Here is a 16,570-nt window from a genome sequence, read left to right on the forward strand (position 1 = left end):
GCCATTTCCTCTCCTCCTATCACTTGTTACCTGGGAAAAGAGGCCAGTCCCCACCTGGCTCCAACCTCCTTTCAGAGACTTGTAGAGAGCAATGAGGTCTCCCCTCAGCCTCCTTTTCTCCAGGCTAAACAACCTCAGCTCCCTCAGCTGCTTCTTGTAGGACTTGTGTTCAAGACCCCTTACCAGCTTTGTTGCCCTTCTATGGATCCCCTCCAGCACCCCAATGTCCTTCCTGTAGTGAGGGCCCCAAAACTGAACCCAGTACTGAAGGTGTAACCTCATGAGTGCTGACTACAGGGGTTTCTTCTGTTGCAAAGCACGGGGGAGAAGAAGAATTGATTCTGAAGGCACCTTTGATGAAAATGGGGAGCAAAAAAAAAAAAAGAGCTAGTCAGGAGGGAACAAAACAAATCTGAGTCATTTACAGAACAGTTTCTGACACACAAATATTTGGCACCAGTGAAAATCTGCCGTCGGTGGCTCTGCACTCCGCTGTCTATGCAAATAACCCTCCCAGCAGCACAGAGTATGACTTGCAAAAAGAAAAAAGAGAGAAAAAAAAGCAAGAAAAAAGAGCTGACAAAGTGTGCAACTCATTTCACAATTTCCACCTTCAACATTGGGCATGGTCATGATCTAGAGAGCAGGTCTGGTGAGGAGCAGCTGAGGGAACTGGGGTTGTTTAGTCTGGAGGAAAGGCAGCTTTGCCCTTGGCCCTTGACCTGAGCTGCATGCTGCATGGTTGGGTGCAGTAACCCAGCCCTTGGGGCTGCTCTGCCCCTGTGGTCCCATGTCCTGAGAAGAGCAAAACTCCAAGAGGCAGCAGCTGCAGAGGGTGGGGAGGGAGGTTGTGAAGGCACAGCCACACTCGGGACGTGGGTGCTCATTGTCACTGCCAAGGCAGAGACTGGAGCCAAAATCCAGTAGCTGGAAAGTTGCAGAGAGACAACCCAGAGCTCTGCAGATGTTGCAGGCATGAAGCTGCAAACACAGCACGGGTGGTGTGCTTTCTCATGCCAGGGTCTCCAGGCATGCAGACCCAGGGTTTCAGAGAGGCTGAAGCTCAGTGCTGTTTCCCACCAGCCACACAAGCACATGGGAAAGGTACCTCCACAGGCAGCATCACCACATCCTTCTACGTCCCAGGTTAGGAAGTGCTGAGTTAGCTTTGTCAAAGCTGTTGGGCTGTGTTTCCAGGGAGTGGTGCATGTAGTGTCCCACCACCACACCTCCCTGGCCTCCATTCCTATCATAGAATTGTTTGGGTTGGAAAAGCCCTCTAAGATCCTTGAGTCCAACCATCAGCATAAGACCACCATGGCCATTAAACCATGTCCTGAAGAGCCAGGTCCACACATTTCTTGAACACTTCCAGGGACAGCGACTCCATCACTATGTTGTATTCTAAGCTGGTATCACTTCATCCCCAACCTCAACTTCTAGCTATTCAAACACCCCCCAAAAAATCACCCCTCCCAAGTACTTCTACTTTCAGCTCATTTATTTTTCTTCTTTCTTTCTTTCTTTTTTTTTTTTTATTTTTAGGAACCTCTCTGATTTCAACTTAGTAACCATAAAATCAGAGAATGCATTGGCTTGGAAGGGACCCTTGAAGGCTGGACAAGATGACTTTAGAGGGTACCTTCCAACCCAACGCAATCTGTGAATCTTTGAATTTTGTCCAACACCCCTGCAGTGAGCAGGGACATCTCCAACTTGATCAGGTTACTCAGGTTCCCATCAAGCCTGACACTGAATGAAGAATGAATGTGGAGCCTCCACCACATTTATGGGCAACCTCTTCCAGTATTTCACCACCTTCATTGTGCAGAACTTCCTCCTGATGTCCAACCTAAATCTCCCCAGCTCCAGTTTCAAACCATTGCCCCTCTTCCTCTCACTCCAAGCCCTTCTAAACAGCTCCTCCTCAGCCTTCCTGTAGGTCCCATTCAACCTCCCCAGCAAACTTTGCTGTCACATTGCTTTCATCCCTTGTGCAGAGCAGGTAGTTTGTGAGCCCTGCAGCCAAGCCAGCCTCAGGTTTACTTCTCCAAATCCACAACTCAGCGTTAAGAAGTTCCCAACATCTTGAAAAGATGGTTGAAAGCTCATTAAAATTAATGAAACTAATCAGAAAGAGGCACCTCTGATGATTATTAGGCCCCTGCCTCGCTGTAAATAATTGAATGGAGATATTATTACTACTATTACCATTATTATTACTATTATTAACTCTAACAGAACGTTTCAAGTGCCTTGATGAGCAAGAGAAAAAAAGCCATTTTGCCCAACTAATTAATGGCTTAAATAAAAATAAACAGAGGGAGCCTTCCCGATTTTAGCAAAGTCCCTGCCTCTTTCCAGGCAATTCAAAGCCAGACTGACAGCTTCAGAGATAGGAAAATGGGCAGAGAAGACAAACATGCACAATACAAAACTTGTCCCAAGCCTTTTTAGAGTCTTTCTCTGCACCACTTCCAGCTCATTAAATTACAGTATTGCTAGAGATTCGCAGCAAAACGCTCTTTTATCTCGGCTCCTTTTAAAGCCATTTGGCATTTGCTAGTATTTTCTATTATAAATCTAATTGCAGATTCCAAACAGACAAGGGCTCATTAAGCCTTAATTATGCACATGTTGTTTTCAACAAACATTTTCATTTGGACTGCTGTGAGCTGTAATTGTTCAGAAGGCACCGCAGCCTCCCATCACCCTTTTTCCTGGCATGGCAAAAGCTGCTTTCAACTAGGTCATGGCTTGGCTGAACAAACCATCTGCAACCTGTGGAGTTTCAGAGAGTCAGGAAGGTTGGAAAAGCCCTCTAAGATCATCAGGTTCAACCTTCTCTCCACAACCATGACCCCAAGTGCCACATCTACTTGGTTTTTTGAACGCTTTCAGGGATGGTGACTCCATCACCTCCCTAGGCAGCCTGTTCCAATGCCTGACCACTTTCAGGGATGGTGACTCCATCACCTCCCTAGGCAGCCTGTTCCAATGCCTGACCACTTTCAGGGATGGTGACTCCATCACCTCCCTAGGCAGCCTGTTCCAATGCCTGACCACTTTCAGGAAAGAAATTCTTTCTAGTATCCAATCTGAACTTCTCCTGGCACAGTTTGAGGCTATTTCCTCTTGTCCTGTTGTTAATTACTTGGGAGAAGAAGCCAACACCAGCCCCACTACAATCTCCTTTCAGGTAGCTCTAGAGAGCAATGAGGTCTCCTCTCAGCCTCTTCTCCAGGCTAAACAATCCCAGCTCCCTCAGCCTCTCCTCACAAGATCTGCTCTCCAAATCCCTTTGCTCTGCCCTAGTATGGCCACATTTGGAGTATTGAGTGCACTTCTGGGCTCCACAGTTCAAGAGCAACAGAGAACTGGAAAGAGCCCAGTGGAAGCTTAAAAGCTGAGGGGCCTGGAGCATCTCTGTGAGGAGCAAAGGCTGAGAGCCCTGGGGCTGGTGAGCCTGGAGAAGAGCAGCCCCAGAGGGGATCTGCTCAATGCTCAGCAAGAGCTAAAGGGTGGGGGGCAAAGGGATGGGGCCAGACTTTTCTCAGTGGTGCCCAGGGACAGGAGAAGGGGCATGGATACAAACTGGTACCTAGGAGGTTCCCAGGCTGGATGTGGCTGTGAGCAACCTGATCTAGCGTGAGGTGTCCCTGCCCATGGCAGGAGGGTTGGAACTGAATGATCCTTGAAGTTCCTTCCAACCCTAACAATTCTATGATTCTATATAAAAATAAGTAAAAAATTTTTCACTTTGAGTGTGGCAGATCCCTGGACTAGGTTGCCCATAGAGGTTGTGGAGTCTCCATCTCTGGAGACATTCCAAACCCACCTGGATGTGTTCCTGGGTGATTTACTTTAGGTGATCCTGCTCTAGCAGGAAGGATGAGCTTCACAGGTCCCCTCCAACCCCCAGCAGTCAGTGATTCTGTGAAAGCCACTACATGCAAACCTCAGCAGCCTCTCCTGAGTTTCTTCAGGGGCTAAAATGCTCCTTCTAATAAATAATTTCCCACCTAATGAAGGATTAGTGCTGCAAGGGTAGGCTGGAGGTACTGGTCACCCCTGGACCCAGAAGTCTGGCAGGTTTCAGCCCTGCTGGAAACATCAAGGTGCTAATACAAGTGGTGTTGCAACTTCTAGCCTGAAACCCTGCAGGCCAGGTACCCAGTATAGCACCTCAGGGCAAGAGAGGTGGCCAGACAAAGCCTCATTTCATTACCAAATTGGTATCCTCCTTCCTCATACTTCTTGCTCTCTTCTCAGTGCAGGGGATGACAAATGTCATGTACCACAGGCTCGTGTTGTGCTGTTAGAAGGGAAACATGTCAGAGCAAGCATGAAATCTTACAGCCTTGCCTTTGAGGAAGACAACTTTGCAAGCAGCACTTTGACCTAGAAAGGTTTTCTAGGTCATTGTGACTTGGCATGTAGAAGTCTGACCTACTAAACCCAACATGAGAACATGACAGGGCTGGCTCCAAGCTGCCAGTGTCAGATCATTCATCAGTTCAGAGGCACTGCTTACAAAACTCCTAGTCATGGATTCACAAAGAAGGTGTCACCAGGCTCCTTCTGGTGGGGAAGGATCTGCCTTGCTCACATTAACTCCCACTGGCAAAGGCACAGTGTAAAAGCTCCCTTGACAAGATGAGCTCCCACCCCTCTCACACAGCCCTCACCCTCAAAATCATGATGGATTTATGGCTGCTCTGCTCCTTCCTCTCCTGTTGAAGTGCCCCAAACTGGCCTGCTCCCAGCTTTGCTGTGGGGTGGGAACCTGAAGGTCTGGTCACTCTTGTTTGTATGGGTGCAGCCCACTAATTAGCACAGCAGGACTCATTAGACCCTTGTGCTCCAGCACCCTGCCTCCCTCTTGCGGAGCCATGGGCATGGAGGTGACACCAGAGCTGCCACCAGAATGGGCCTGAAGATCATCATTGAATCAAAGAATGGCTTGAGTTGGAAGAGACCTTAAAGATCATCCAGTTCCATCCCCACTGCCATGGGCAGGGACACCTCCCACTAGCCCACGTTGCTCAAAGCCTCATCCAGCTTGGACTTAAACGGGGATGAGATGTCCACAACTCCTCTGGGCAACCTGTTCCAGTGTTTCTATGCAGGCAGCATAGAACCCATCATTTTGCTACATCTCATCCATCCATCCATCCCTCCATCCCTCCATCCAACCATTCACCCATCCATCCATTCATTCACCCATCCATCCATCCATCCATCCATTCATCCATTCATCCATCCTTCCATCCATCCATCCATCCCTCCATCCTCCTTCCATCCCTCCATCCCTCCATCCTTCCATCCATCCTTCCATCCATCCATCTACCCATCCATCCATCCATCCATCCATCCATCCATCCATCCCTCCATTCTTCCATCCATCCCTCCCTCCATCCATCCATCCCTCCATCCATCCATCTATCCACCTATCCATCCATCCACTCATCCATCCATTCACTCATCCATCCCTCCATCCATCCCTCCATCCATCCATCCATCGTCTATCCACCTATCCATCCATCCATTCACTCATCCATCCATTCACTCACCCATCCATCCATCCATCCATCTATCCATCTATCCACCTATCCATCCATCCATCCATTCACTCACCCATCCATTCACTCATCCATCCATCCATCCATCTATCCATCTATCCATCCATCCATCCATCCATCCATCCATCCCTCCATCCCTCCATCCTTCCATCCATCCATCCCTCCATCCATCCATCCATTCACTCATCCATCCATTCACTCATCCATCCATCCATCCATCCATCTATCCATCTATCCACCTATCCATCCATCCATCCATCCATCCATCCATCCATCCATCCATCCATCCATCCATCCATTCACTCATCCATCCATTCACTCATCCATCCATCCATCCATCCATCCATCCATCCATCCATCCATCCATCCATCCATCCATCCATTCACTCATCCATCCATTCACTCATCCATCCATCCATCCATCCATTCACTCATCCATCCATTCACTCATCCATCCATTCACTCATCCATCCATCCATCCATTCACTCATCCATCCATTCACTCATCCATCCATCCATCCATCCATTCACTCATCCATCCATTCACTCATCCATCCATCCATCCATCCATCCATTCACTCATCCATCCATTCACTCATCCATCCATCCATCCATCCTTCCTTCCTTCCTTCCTTCCATCCAACCCTCCATCCCTCCCTCCCTCCCTCCATCCATCCATCCCTCCCTCCTTCCTTCCTTCCATCCCTCCATCCATCCATCCATCCATCCATCCATCCATCCATCCATCCATCCATCCTTCCTTCCTTCCTTCCATCCATCCCTCCATCCATTCAGAGCAGCCTGGGACGTACTGCTCACTAACCTGCACCCAACAGCCCCTCGGCTCAGCAGGACACCTGAGTGTATTGAACTATTTCCCTCTGAATGCTGAAGTTCTGCTCATTGTCTCCCTCCTGGGGAGGTTCTGCTCTACCACCACTGCCAAGCCATGCTCTGATCAGCCAATGAAGAGGACAGCATCTGTTGCCTTGCTCTGCCCTTCTCCAAGGCCTCCCAGTTGAGGTTTCCAATAATGCTGAGGGGGCAGGACTGAGGAAAAATTTCTTTCCCTGAAAGAGTGGTTAAGCCTTGAAACAGGCTGCCCAGAGAGATGGTGGAATCATCATCCCTGGACATTTTGAAAAGCCATGGAGATGTGGTGTTAAGGAACATGGTTTAGTGGTGACCTGGCAGTGCTGGGTTAATGGACTCAAGGATTTTCCAGGTCTTTTCCAACCTTAATTACTTCATGAAGGCAGCACTGTGCTTCTGGGAGGGGAAGCAGCACCTGCCCAGCTCACCCTCAGTCACCAAAGGCCATGGCAGAACCAGCTGGCTCAGGTGCATTGATGCTTCCCAAGGTTTCTTCTCAGAGCTGTCTACAAAGAAAGACAATAAAGCTTTGAACCCACCTGGATGTGAGGCTCAACCCATTTCAGTAAAGGGCAATCTTTACCCCAGCTTCCATGGGTGGAGATGCTGCCATCTAAATGAAACTGTTCTGTGAGGACCTGACTTAAGCTTCTATTAATGTCAGACTGACCTGAGCTGTGTGAAGAGTTCCCACACTGAGCCATGCTCTGGTTTAACCAGCCTGGGGTTTAGCTGTGGGTGATGCTGGCTGCAAACCCCACGCTGCTGAAGGCCATGGCAGGCTAAGCATGCAACTCATTTTTCGAGGCAGAAATCATCTGAAACACACCAACAGAAGTATTTAACCAGGTCTCCTGTTGCTTAATATCTTTATTAATGACCTGGAAACCAGGCTGCACAGAGAAATAAAGTTTGCAGATGAAAAGAAGATTGTTTAGGTTAATTACAACCGAGGAAGTCTTGGGGAATTTCACAGCCACATAAGCAAGCAGAAGCCAATGTGAGAGCAGGGCAATTCCTTCACTGATAAATGCAGAACAGTCCAGGTTGGAAATCCTTCCAGGCTTGAGCAGGGCTTAAATTAACTGAGCATTAAGTGATAAGACCAGCTATCAAATCAGCCACCCCACGGAAAGCTCTACTGAAAGCACAGCAGCACCACAATGACAGAGTGCAAAAATAACAGGGCAGAAAATAACAGAGCAAAGCCTGCAGCCTTGTTATCCACACTGCCAGCACACTCTGGCTTCAGGGGCTGAATGCAGCTCTGCTCAGCCCCTTCTCACAGCAGAGAGATGCACAACCAAAGGCAGAATCATACAATCAGAATTGGTGTGGCTGGGAAAGACCTCCAAGACCATCGAGTCCAACCTTCATCCAACTGCACCAAGGCTGCTGCTAAACCCTGTCCCCCAGCACCACAGCTCTGTGTCTTTCAAACACCTCCAGGGATGGGGATTCAACCACTTCCCTAGGCAGCCTGTGCCAGTATTTGAGAATCCTTCCAGGGAAGTTTTTTTCAGTATCCAACCTAAACCTCCCCTGCTGTAACCTGAGGCCACTTTCTTTCATCCCATCACCTGTCAACAAGGAGAAGAGCCTGACACCCACCCAGCTCCAACCTCCTTTCAAGGAGCCATGGAGAGACAGAAATTCTCCCCTCAGCCTCCTTTTCTCCAGGTCAAACAGAACTAGTTCCCTCAGCTGCTCCTCAGAAGACCTGCTCTTCAGATCCCCTCATCAGCCTTGCTGCTGGGAAAACAAGGCCGTGGGGCAAGAGAGGACATTGGAAACACAGAGCCATTTAATGGGGAAAAATGGGAAAGACTCTGTTTTGTCAAAAAAGGAGGTGGAAGAGAGCTGCTGCTGGTGTAAAAAATCAGTTTAGAAGCATACAATGCAATGGGTTGGAAGGGACTTCCAGAGGTCATCAAGTCCAACCCCCCTGCAATAAGCAGAGACATCTCCAGCTTCTTCCAAAGCAGTTTGATCTTGAGGACTCTCTAATAGGCCACTAATTATTGCTCCCAACATCTTGGATTTACATCACTTGGGGTTAAGATGCTTGAGGCAGGAGCTGTTGCCACACTGCCCCCAGGAAATGGTGGGGGCTGGTGAGGAGCCCAGCACACTGGGAAAAACTGCTCCATCTCCTGGCAAATGGCCTTATCTGGAGTCTACAGCTTCCCCCACATGGATAATGGCACTCATCTCCAGCACACCAAGGAGAGGTTTGGTGATGCTCCTCTATGGAGTGAAGCACAGCTGTTCAATCCTGCTGGAAGGAGAAACCCTCTGCAAACCAAGCCCTGTCCTTGTCCCACAAGCACCAATTTTGTCATCACAGGCTCACAGGATGTTAGGGGTTGGAAGGGACCTCTGAAGATCATTGAGTCTTCCCAGAAAGAGAGATTGACCACTGGGATGTGCTGCCCAGAGAGGTGGTGGAGTCACCATCCCTGGAAGTGTTTAAAATAAGACTGGATGAGGCACTTAGTGCCATGGGCTAGTTGATTAGATGGTGTTGGGTGATAGGTTGGACTGGATGATCTCAAAGGTCTTTCATTCTGTGATTCTGAGTCCAACCCCCCTGCCAGAGCAGGACCATAGAATCCAGCACAGGTCACATAGGAACACATCCAGGTGGGTCTTGAAAGTCTCCAGAGAAGGAGACTCCACAACCTCTCTGGGGAGCCTGTTCCAGTGCTCTGTGACCCTCACAGTGAAGAAGTTCCTCCTGGGCTTGTTTAGCCTGGAGAAGAGGAGGCTCAGGGGTGACCTCATTGCTGTCTACAACTACCTGAAGGGAGGTTGTAGCCAGGTGGGGGTTGGGCTCTTCTCCCAGGCAAGCAGCAGCAGAAGGAGGGGACACAGTCTCAAGCTGTGCCAGGGGAGGTCTAGGCTGGGGGTTAGGAGGAAGTTCTTCCCAGAGAGAGAGATTTGCCATTGGGATGTGCTGCCCAGGGAGGTGGTGGAGTCACCATCCCTGGAGATGTTCAAGAGAAGCCTGGATGAGGCACTTGGTGCCATGGTCTGGTTGATTGGATAGGGCTGGGTGCTAGGTTGGACTGGAGGATCTTGGAGGTCTCTTCCACAAATTCTATGATTCTATGATTCTATGATTTTCATGTTGAGGTGGAACCTCCTGTGCTGTAGTTTATAATGCAGATGCAGCTCCCACTCATGGCTGGGTCAAAAGCTCAGTTCATAGTGAAACAAATCAAGGCTTTGATCACTGAAAGCAGAACTTCACAGCCTGCTGGGCTAGAGGAGGACTCATATCTCTCAAAGCAAGATGTAATACTTGTAGGAAAACAAAAGGGGACAAATTCACCTCTGGCTTTAGATTTCTACCTATGAGTAGTTTTGCTCCCTTCACTTAACCCAAAATAACTCACCCCAGTGCTTTCAAGCTGGTTCATTTCAGGGCAGTAAAATCACACTGTGAGCCAAGAAGCATGAGAAACTTGCAACCCCTGCAAACCCATCCCTGCTTTGGGTTGTTTCAGGGGCTTTGTTGCCACAGCTGTTTCCTGAGCTTCAAGGAGACAAAGCTCTTCCTTTCTACCAAGCCATGGTGCACTTCAATGCCTCAATGAAGCAGGGCAATGCCTGGCTACCAACCTAGGCACCTATAGCAGGGCCTGTGTGCTGCTTTGCCCCATTGCATGTGGGATGGGGTGAGCAGCCAGGGCTGAGCACCAGGAGGCTGGACCTTGCCGTGGGATTCAATGTCTCCTTGTTGGAACTAGGTGATCCTTGAAGTCCCTTCCTGACAATGCTATGATTCTGTGATTCTAGCTGAACAAGAGAGCTGTGCAGAGCTGAGGCTGCTGGCTGGCTGCTGGTCATTAATGGTTGCACACTCTGCAAGCAAACCCTTCCCTTGCATATGCTGCCTGCAGTCAGAGCAGCCTCCTGCCAGCTCTGGGTCTGACTTTCCATTAAGCAGCAACTGGAGTATTTTTAACAGCCCCTTCTGATTGAAGCTGAAAGCTACAGAAACAACAAAACCAACAGCAACCACAAAAGCCCAACAAAGCCCCAACACCCCAGTGAAGCAGCCCTAAGCTCAGGCTCTTCATCTCCACAGCAGGTCAAAGGCAAAGCTCACATTTCCAAAAAAAGAAACCCTAACCCCCACCAACCAACCAACCCAACCCAACCCAACCCAACCACCTCCCATCATTCATATGGGATTTGAGAGGAATGAGGATGCCAACCAAACAGTTCCAGGGCAGGATCACAGGACCACAGGATGTTAGGGGTTGGAAGGCAACTCCTGAGATCATTGAGTCCAACCCCCTGACAGAGCAGGACCACAGAATCCAGCACAGGTCACACAGAAATGCATCCAGATGGGGCTTGAAAGTCTCCAGAGAAGGAGACTCCACAACCTCTCTGGGCAGCCTGCTCCAGTGCTCTGGGACCCTCACAGTGCAGAAGTTCCTCCTCATGTTGAGGTGGAACCTCCTGTGCTGAAGTTTCTATCCATTGCCCCTTGTCCTATCCCAGGGTACAACTGAGCAGAGCCTGACCCCTGCCTCTTGACCCCCAGCCCTGAGATATGTATAAACATTTATTAAATCCCCTCTCAGTCATCTCTTCTGCAGACTGAACAGCCCCAGGGCTCTCAGCCTCTCCTCATAGGGCAGTGCTCCAGTCCCTTCAGCATCCTTGGAGCCCTCCCTTGGACTCTCTCCAGCAGATCCCTGTCCCTCTTGAACTGGGGAGCCCAGAACTGGATGCAATATTCCAGGTGACGTCTCACTAGGGCCGAGTAGAGGGAGAGGGGAAGAGTAGAGGGAGAGGGGAAGAATAGAGGGAGAGGGGAAGAGTAGAGGGAGAGGGGAAGAGTAGAGGGAGAGGGGAAGAATAGAGGGAGAGGGGAAGAATAGAGGGAGAGGGAAAGAATAGAGGGAGAGGGGAAGAGTAGAGGGAGAGGGGAAGAGTAGAGGGAGAGGGGAAGAATAGAGGGAGAGGGGAAGAGTAGAGGGAGAGGGGAAGAGTAGAGGGAGAGGGGAAGAGTAGAGGGAGAGGGGAAGAATAGAGGGAGAGAAAAACCTCCCTGGATCCACTGACCACGCTCCTCTTAATACACCCCAGGATCCCATTGGCTTTCTTGGCCACCAGGGCACGTTACTGTCCCATGGGGAGCTTGTTATCCACCAGGACTGCCAGGTCCTTCTGCACAGGGCTGGATTCAAAGAGCAATCCATGCTGAGCTCAGTGCTGGGGCCAAGCAGCTCCTTGAGACACGGTCAGAGGGCGGCAGGAGCCGTTTGCAGGAGCAGGGGAGGTTATTTTGGCAGCGGGGCGGATGCAGAGAGCAAACCACTTTAACTGACTATGGTAAGCAGAGATGGAGTGATTAGAGCAAGAATGGATGCAATAGGGCTGTGAGCTGCTTTGAATTGCCTGGGCTGACCACAATATCTGATAAAAACCAATGGAAAAAAGTTCTGGTTTCCTCTTGCCTGTAATTGATTATCTGAGTGAGATCTGCTCTTTTATACACACAAGTCACTGCCAGCCCTCTGAAAGGCAGTTACTTGGTGATGCTGCCAGAAATAACCCAGAGCAGGAAGAGTTAGATGGTTATTTGTTTTGGTTTGGGGTCATGGACTCCAGAAGTGAGAAAGGATGCAAAGCCCTCTCCCAGAAGTAAGCTGCAGGGAGGTTTGCTCTGAGGAGCTGAGATGTGACTGCTTGGATCCACACGTGACCAACACAGCTCCTCAGCTGCTTTTAAAACAGGGAGGGAATAATCATGGAATCACAGAATGCCAGGTTGGAAGGGACCTCAAGGATCAGCTGGTCCAACCTTTCTAGGTGACAGCAGAGTTGAAATTAGCTGCCCCAGCACCCTGCCAAGCAGCAAACTGTCCAGTGTAGGGCAACCCACTGCTTCCCTTGGGAGATGATTCCAACATCCAACTGTTCTCATGGGGAAACATATTCGTCTGGAGTCCAATGGGAATCTCCCCAGGAGGAACTTAGCCCCATCTCCCCTTGTCCTTTCCATGGGACTCCTTGTTAAAAAGGAATCTCCATCCTCTAGGGAGCCACCCTTTATTCCATGATAATAAGGTCTCCCCTAAGCCTTCTCAAGGCTGAACAAAACCAGCTCTCAGCCTTTCACAGAATCACAGAATCAATAAGGTTGGAAAAGACCTCAAGGATCATCAAAGTCCAACCTGTCACCCAAGACCTCATGACTACTAAACCATGGCACCAAGTGCCACATCCAATCCCCTCTTGAACACCTCCAGGGATGGTGACTCCAGCTCTTCCAGTGCTCTGAAATAATCCCTAGGTGGGGGAAGAACGCTGCAGGCTATTAATCAGAATTTACCTCAGAGCTCTCTTCCTTGACTTTGATTTCTGAAAAAAAAATGGGGGTTTCTATGGTCTCTTCAATGGTTGGGACTCAAAGATCTTAGAGGTCTTTTCCAACTGAAACAATTCTATGGTTCTATGATTCTCCCAAGCAACAAGAGATAGGACATGAGGAAACAGCCTCAACTTGCACCAAGGGAGCTTTTATGAGGAACAATTTTTTCCTCAGAAGGGTTATCAAGGCCTGGAACAGGCTGCCCAAGGTAGTGGTGGAGTCCCCATCCCTGGAGGGACTGAAAAGCTGTCTAGATGTGGTGCTGAGAGACATGGTTTAGTGGTGACCTGGCAGTGCTGGGTTAATGCTTGGATTCAATGATCCTAAAGGTTTCAGCCAACCAAAACGATTCTGTGACAATCATGACATTGGAATTTCTCTGGTGCCAGGAACTGGCAAATGAAGATCATAGAATCATAGAACTGTCAGGGTTGGAAGGGACCTCAAGGCTCAGCCAGTTCCAACCCCCCTGCCATGGGCAGGGACACCTCACACCACAGCAGGTTGCTCACAGCCACATCCAGCCTGGCCTTAAAAACTTCCAGGGATGAGGCTTCCACCACCTCCCTGGGCAACCTCTGCCAGGCTCTCACCACCCTCATGGGGAAGAACTTCTTTCTAACATCCAATCTGAATCTCCCCACTTCTAGCTGAAGACTCAATGATGGTGCACAGAAGGAGATGGCCCTGGTGAATTTCTGTGCCTGGGAAGGGCTGTGGGATACAACTGGGTGACTGGAGAGCAGCAATTTGGGACAGAGATGGTGGAAGAGTGGACACAAGCAATAGGTCCATTGTCTTTCCTGCTATTAGATTCCTCTCACACAGCTGCAGCACAGGAAGAGCTCACCAGAAGAGTTTTGCACAGGCCAGCCTGGATGTCTGCAGCACCCCATGGCTGCCACCACCTCCACCACCTCCTGCACAGCAGCTCTGTGCTTTTATTTACCTGGGGTTTGCCAGGTAGTCAATGAACAAAAAGCAAACAGAAACAAGCAAAAGAAAACCCAACAGGACCTTCAAGCTGCAGGTTGCAAATGGTGCAACCAAAAGGTGCCAAGATGCCCAGCAGGTAGTGATGGCCTGGGATTGGTGGGATGCTGAGAAGCACAGAGAACTCACCTGCAGACAGTGGGAAGGACCCCAACAGCCACACAAACAAAGGATCCTGTCTGCAATTAATTTGCTTACTGAAAGAGCACTCAGCAAAAGCTGTGATGGATATTTTCCTCCCCAGGCTCCTAACATGACAAAACAATAATTAACAAAATATGAAACTGAATCCCAGTTAGAGCAAGTGTAAAATGTTATTGTTTCCTGCATCTTCCCTTCTCTTGAGTCCTTCCAGGCATGGGAGGCACCAAGCCCTGTGCAGGCAGCACTGGGTGCAGGCAGAGTGGGGTGAGGGCAGCACTGGGTGTAGGCAGAGTGGGGTGAGGGCAGCACAAGGTGAAGGCAGAGTGGGGTGAGGGCAGCAATGGGTGAAGGCAGAGTGGGGTGAGGGCAGCAATGGGTGAAGGCAGAGTGGGGTGAAGGCAGCAATGAGCAATGGGGTGAGGCAGCAGCAGAGGGGGTGAGGGCAGCAGGGTGAGCAGAGTGGGGTGAGGGCAGCACAGGGTGAAGGCAGAGTGGGGTGAGGGCAGCAATGGGTGCAGGCAGAGTGGGGTGAGGGCAGCACAGGATGAGGGCAGAGTGGGGTGAGGGCAGCACTGGGTGCAGGCAGAGTGGGGTGAGGGCAGCACAAGGTGAAAGCAGAGCGGGGTGAAGGCAGCACAGAGCCAGATGCAGGCAGCACAGGTTACAGACAGAGCTGTGTGTTCCCTGCCTGCTCTGCTTCCCAGGGTGATACTCTGCACTGGTGAGAACATGGGGCTGATCTTTTGGCACCTATCCCTGGTTCCCTGGTACCCTCCTTGACTGAGCAAAGCCAGGCAGGGGTTCAGGAGAAGTAGGAAGGTGCAGGGGCAGCAGCACTGCAGGAAGCATGGGGATCAAGCCTGTGGGTTTTGGTGTTTATGCATCCCCCCAGGAGAGCAATTGGGTGTGCTCAGACTACTGAAAGGAGGATGGAAGACCCAATCCTAAATACCATGTGCTGTGCTACTTTGCCCAGTGTCTTCCACACCTTCCTTCCAGCCCTTCCTCTCTATGGTCCATCACTCTCAGCTCTCATGCTGCCTGCATCCCAAAAGCACTCCCAGGCAAGAAGCAGGTTGGGGTTTCTAAGGGACCACTCAGAGCTGGAACAAACCAGCAGGAGAGGCTTTTCACTTACAGCTTTAGCACAAGAAGCTTCTCTCTGGTAAGATCTGATTGGACACACTGGGAGAGGTGGTGGCATGGTGCCCACAGCCACTCCTGCCACAATGGACAGCAAGGTTGGGATGATTTTCTCTCCTTTTGGTAGCAGCATCCTTGCAGTGTAGGCATCAGGGCAGCAACCCTGAGGTGTGCTCAGGAAATGCAGAGGAGGCTGGTGGATGTGGGACAAAAAAAAAAAACCCAAACCATATTGCTTCTACCCAAAAATATGAGGCTGTCTGAATGCTGCTTGTGGAGTGAATCATAGAATCAGAGAATCTCTCATGTGCTTGAAGGAATCAAATGCTTCAGGTTTCCAGTGGACTTGCTCACATTGTCATTTTCCCCTGCATCTCTAAAGAGAAGGCTCCAGGGGGACCTTAGAGCTGCCTTCCAATAGCTGAAGGCTCCAGGGGGACCTTAGAGCTGCCTTCCAGTTGCTGAAGGGATCCTACAGGAGGAAGGCTGGAGAGGGACTTCCATAAGGGTGTCTAGAGACAGGACAAGGGGAATGGTTTGAAGCTGAGGGAGAGTAGGGTTAGACTGGACCTTAGGAAAAAGCTCTTCAGTACAGTTGTGGTGAGACTCTGGGATGGGTTGCCCAGAGGAGATGTGGAAGCCCTGCCACTGGTGGTATTCAAAGCTAAGTCTAAGTTGAGAGGTGTCCCTGCCCATGGCTTGTGGGGGGGGGGGGGGGGTGTGTTGGAGTAGATGACCTCTAAAGTCCTTTCCAACCTAAGCCATTCTATGGCTCTACAATTAGAAAATACAGCAACTGAGGCTGACCTGAGCTAAAATGTTGTAGAAGTTAGATGTGCACACACACAGACAGACACATGCACACACACACATTTATCATTACTTATATATTTATATCAACCCTGGAAGTGTTGAAGGCCAGGTTGCTTGGGCCCTTGAGCAACCTGGTCCAGTGGAAGTTGTCCCTGCCCACAGCAAGGGGGTTGGAACTCAATGATCTTTAAGGACCCTTCCAACCCAAACCATTCAATGATTCCATGGCTTATGCCCCCATACAAATGTACTTAACTTTAGTGTTTGTCTGGGTATAAGATCCCAGATTCTCTCTGCTCCCCTTCTCCTGCACAAGCCAAGCTCACAGAGGGTCAGGGACTCAGGAGCACAGGTGCCAGGCAGGTTCTACTCTGCATGACCACCCTCCTGCTTCCCACAACAGCCCCACTTCCACCAGCTGCACACAGCCACAGGTACCCAACTGCATGGAGCCACAAAACCTGGCAGCAAAGCAGACCCCCCTACATGGGAGCCAGCTGCAAAAAAAAAAAAAAAAAAACCAAAAAACATAAAAAGCAAGGGAAAAAAACCAACTATTAGGGAAAATAAAATTTGAAAGAGCCTTCCAGCTCACCATTTTTTTTGTTTTCTTTTCCTGATGGGTAGC

The 16,570-nt window shown here is 49.9% G+C and overlaps 1 protein-coding gene across 1 annotated transcript in view; it reads right to left on the bottom strand.

Moving 5' to 3' along the window:
* TOX2 (TOX high mobility group box family member 2) overlaps positions 1-16,570 on the bottom strand; it is a 219,334-nt gene that overhangs the window by 141,016 nt on the left and 61,748 nt on the right. The gene's annotated exons all lie outside the window — the stretch shown is intronic.

This window comes from Indicator indicator, chromosome 24 (genome assembly GCF_027791375.1).
Source record: "Indicator indicator isolate 239-I01 chromosome 24, UM_Iind_1.1, whole genome shotgun sequence".
Taxonomy (NCBI): domain Eukaryota; kingdom Metazoa; phylum Chordata; class Aves; order Piciformes; family Indicatoridae; genus Indicator; species Indicator indicator.